Source organism: Tenrec ecaudatus, chromosome 2 (genome assembly GCF_050624435.1).
Source record: "Tenrec ecaudatus isolate mTenEca1 chromosome 2, mTenEca1.hap1, whole genome shotgun sequence".
NCBI lineage: Eukaryota > Metazoa > Chordata > Mammalia > Afrosoricida > Tenrecidae > Tenrec > Tenrec ecaudatus.
The window spans coordinates 67,360,121-67,365,114 of record NC_134531.1 but is presented as its reverse complement, the minus strand read 5'-3'; positions in this window follow the sequence as shown (position 1 = coordinate 67,365,114).

Genomic DNA, 4,994 nt, shown 5'->3' with positions numbered 1-4,994 from the left:
AGTGAAGCTACAGGACCAGAGATGCCAAGGATTGCCAGTACTAGAAGTTCAAATCAACAAGAAGGGCCTCCTTCTAAAACCATAAGCTGAATTAAGACTCAGTCTCCTGAACTATGAGGAAATACATTTCTGTTCTTCAGAGCCACCTGTTTGTGGTATGTCTGCCACAGCGGCACTGGCAACTGAAGACACAGGGCAAGAAAGAAGGGAGAGCCCCCACAGCACCCCAGTTTCTGGGCTGAGCACCAGGGCAGTGCTGTTGCTGAGAGCAGGACTACCTGCCTGCCACCCAGGGCTCTCCCGTCGATCCTTCCTAGAGACGCGAGGGCAACAGGAGCTCTCTCTGTCCTCTGTGTGACTGCTTCATCGACACGAGGCTGACACCTGCGTGGGTTGAGTTCACTTGTGAACCAATTTATTTGAATAGACAGAATCTCAAGTTAGCCATGTTGGCTCCTGACATGCAGTTACAGTTGGCTGGGTGGGAGGAATGACACTGGTCCTCAGACACCTACCCACCTTGTTTAATCCACGTTACAACCTAGGTGTCGGGACATGAAGACATGCCTCAGACACAACCCTGGGGCAGCACAATGCCAGCTGATTTCTGCTGTGGCCCATTACCTAAAATACTTCCGTTTGCTTCTGCCTGGATCTGAGATTCTCCTCCCCCACCCCATCACCTTGGTGCTTGAGTGGAGCTGCTCCAGGGGCTTTCCTGGATGGAACCCTTACAGAAGCAGGTAGAACTGGCCAGGTGGGCTTCCCAGACTGTAACTCCTGAAATGGTAGGAAGCCTCATCTACCCCCCACAAAGCGGCTGGTAACCTCGCAGTTAGCAGTTCTACTTAATTCACTGCAGCTGGTGTGTGTGTGTGTGTGTGTGTGTGTGTGTGTGTGTGTGTGTGTGTGTGTGTGATCCTGATCCCCTGCCTACCCGACTCCCACCTCCCCCACCCCACCCAAGAACCCAACTCAGACCCTCACCCCAGGGAGGCCCCTAGACAAAGATGCCCTCCTCTGGGACTATGGATTTCACGTTTCTGACAGCCTTCCTCTCCCAGTGGTGGTTGCCATGGCAGGAGGCGCTGTTCACAGCAAGCATTTCCTGGGAGACCAGATGCTTGCATGTGAACAACATTTCCTGGGGACAAGCAACTGATATTCTGAGGGAAGCTGAAGATTCTGTCTCCACCGTGGTTGTTCAATGCACATCAGTAAATGGCTCTGTCCTGTGCCTTAGTGTCACCCTTCTCGGGGCAAAGGTAGGTGACAGGGGGCAGTCAGTCAAGCATCCTTGCCTGCGGACCAGCTCTGTGCAGGTACTGCTGAGGAAGCAGACATGGGGCCAGGCCTCAAGGGTGCATGCCTCTCCTTAGGTGACAGATCGACTATGATGCAGAGCGGGACAAAGAAAAGAGCACCAGCTAGGAGTTTCAAAACAGGTTTGAATGTCATGACTGTGGGTAATTCAATTCAGTCTGCACTTTTGTAGAAATGACTTAGGCGGCTACTTTCCTGGTTTGTGGAACGGGTTTTCATGAGCTCTGATTATGGATTGGATGTGCTAGTGCTCTGTCGGCTCTGAGGTTCACTCTGAGGCAAAACTCACCCTGGAGGATGCACAGGAAGGAAATAGTAATTCTAAATCACCCTTTATATATCATTCAGGAAAACTGTATCGTCCAAATCACGAAGACAAACCACCAAGAGAGAAAAACTGATGGAAATTCCTCATTGTGAGAAACTCTAGGCCACAAGAACACACACTCAAAAAAAATAGATAAGAAATTTGAATAATCCATTTGTGATAGTTAGATTTATTGTGCCAACTAGGCAAATAGGAACATGGGGGCAGAGTTTGATCAGGTCACCACTTAATTTGAGGTCAACTGAGATAAAGACTGCTGGCATCCCTTATCTCTCTTGCTCCCTGATCGGACCAGTGTGCTGCAGCTTTAGCTAGTCCTCTGCCTCAACCTGAGTGCTATGCACTACCTGTGGGTCAAGCCAACCCGTGGATCGGGTCCCTAGAGCTTGAAGCTCCTTGGAGACCTGCTTGCCATGCTGCTGGTGCTTCCATTGATTGAGCTTCGGTCTGGTGAATCCCATGGCCATGCTAGCTTGAGGTCCCATCAGGGCCGTTTCACTAAGCTCCAGAGCTACTGTTGCTGACCCGCCATGCTGTGTGCTGCCTGTGGGCAGACTCTGCCTGCCTTGCCTCTATCATCTGTTTCCTTGACCTTGGACCTGTCAGCCCACCTGAGTGGAAAGGCTTCCAGTATATTCCACAAAAGTGAGTTGAACTGGGCCTTCTGTAGTCCTGTGTGGATTAATCAGCTGCTATATTCCTTCTCACTGTATAAACCTATCTATATCTATATATACATAAATCATAAGTGTTCTGGTTTTGTTTCTCTAGAGAACCCTGACTTACATAGCATTTAATAATCTAATTTCACTAACCACGTTTCAGGCTAGCAAAAAAAACCCTCAATGGATTTCCTAAAAAAGGAATTGTATAGGTCTCCTTTTCTGTAATAAAACAGAAATGAATATCAAAATTTTAACTGAAACCATTAGGTCATTTGGACATCAAAATAGAACAGCCTAACCCAAGCAATGGGTGGTTTTCAATCACCTCACATGAGTGTGCAAGTAGGACTTTGAATAAGGGAGACTGAAGAAGACTCAGTGTGTTTGAGTGACGGTGAGGGTGGAAAAGAGGCAGGCCCTGGTGAGAGAGACTGATGCAGTGGCTGCAACCAGAGGCTCAGACATAAGCACAACGGTGAGGATGGCAGAGGACCAGGTGAGGCTTCATTCTGTGATGACTGGGTCGCTACGACTCGGAACCAACTCAACTGCACCTAGCAACAAGAAGAAGTGAATGTGGAGTCAAATCAAAATACAAACTACTGCTTTAGACAGTTCAAAGAATAATTGAAGATTAAAACTATACTTTTTAGAGCCTAATATATGCAGTTGAAGCTATGCTCAGAATATCATTCATAGCCTTAAGGGTTTTGTTTTTTAATAAGGAAATAGGTCAATTAAATATTCAGTGCAAGAAGCTGGAAGAAAAGGATAATAAGACAAATATAAAGCAGAAGAAAGAAATAAAAATTAAAATCTTAATGATGCTTTAGAAAATAGAAATTTTACAAAATGTGCTTAATAAATTAAAGGGATGATTTTTTAAAGGGTGGGGGATACTAAAGTAGGAAATACTTAAAGAAAAGAACTATGTGGAGCCTATTTGAAGGAGACTGAAATAATGCTGGAAAGGATTCTTACATTTTTTTAATATTAAAGTGTGTGTATATATATATGCCATGTTCCTTGATGGTGATGGACAAAGGAACCCTGGTGATGACTGGGCTAAGCATCAGGCTGCTAACCACAAGGTCAGCAGTTCAAAATCACCAGCCATTCTGTGGAAGAAAGACAAGAGTTTCCGCCTCAGAAACCCACGGGGGCAGTTCTACTCGCCCCGATAGCGCTGCTATGAGTCAGAGTCAACTTAAAGGCAATCAGGTTTTTAGGTGTGGGTTTGGTTTGGATTGGTTTTGATGGGCAAAATCAGTCATATTAATATGTCTTAGTTATTTTCATATATATTTTTAGTAATTCTCATATTAATGTATAGGCTAAAGTAATTAAACTTCACAGAAGATTTTGATTTGGCTTTTGATAAAATGTATCAAAAAAGGAAATATTTTTAAGAGTGAAGATAGGCTTACTATACCATATATTTAAATTAATAAAGCTACCATAATGCGTGATGAGGCTAGAAGCTCAAAGGGATAAACCTAACTTGAACAGTTAAAACCTCATCAGTTGATCCCCTCCTCTGATGAACGCTGGACCTGATCTGGTTTTCAACATTTTCTGTATTTTTTGGTTTGTTTATATTAGGGTTTATCTCAGATGTGTTATATCATTGGGGGTCACCCTCTTGAAGTTGTGCTATGTATTTCTATGTTTTTTGGTATATGAAACCCAGGATTGATGAACCTATAGAGACAGCAGTAGAATAAGGGGGAAGGGGTACAGTGGGGGCGGGGGGAAGGGCAGCAAAAGGGAGAGGATGTCAGAGAGTCTAGGAGGAAAAGAATCGATTGGAAACTGAACATAGCAATTGTACAATACTGCTTGATGTGGTTGAACTATGGAATAATAGATGTGTTAACTCCTAATTAAAAACAATTCTAAAAATGTTTAAAAACAGGAGAAAAAAGACAAGGAATTTTCCCATAAGCTTTTTGAAGCCTCCGCATATAAAGCATCATGGAGCCCTAAAATTGTAACAACTAGAAAGGAATGTAGAAATCATCTAGAGCAGTGGTTCTCAAAGTGTAATCCCCAGGCCAGGGGGCCCACAGTTGATTCCGATGCAAGCTAAAATTGGAGAACCATTGTTCAGAGCGGTTCCCAAACCCAAACTGCACTCCTGCCACCCAGCCATTCCCGCTCATACGGACCCTGTGCGCAGTCTCCCTGTGGGCTTCAGAGACTATATATAGCTCTCTTTTTAAAATCATTTCACTGGGGGCTCTTACAGCTCTTATCACAATCCATACTTTCATCCATTGTGTCAGCACATTTGTACATATGTTGCCATCATCATTTTCAAAACATTTTCTTTCTACTTGAGGCCTTGGTATCAACTCATTTTCCCCCTCCCTCATCCTCCCTCACTCCCTCCCCCATGAACCCTTGATAATTTATAAATTTCCCCCCATGTCTTACACCACCGACTGCCATCCCCCTAGGAAGGGGTTATATGTAACTCATTGTGATCAGTTTCCCCTTTCTCCCCCTACCTTCCCTTCCCACTCCTGGTATCTCTAGTCTCATTATTGGTCCTGGGGGGTTTATCTGTCTTGGATTCCCTGTATTTTGAGCTCTTATCTGTATCCATGTACATGCTCTGGTCTAGCTGGATTTGTAAGGTAGAAGTGAGGTCATGATAGTGGAGGGGGGGGTGCATT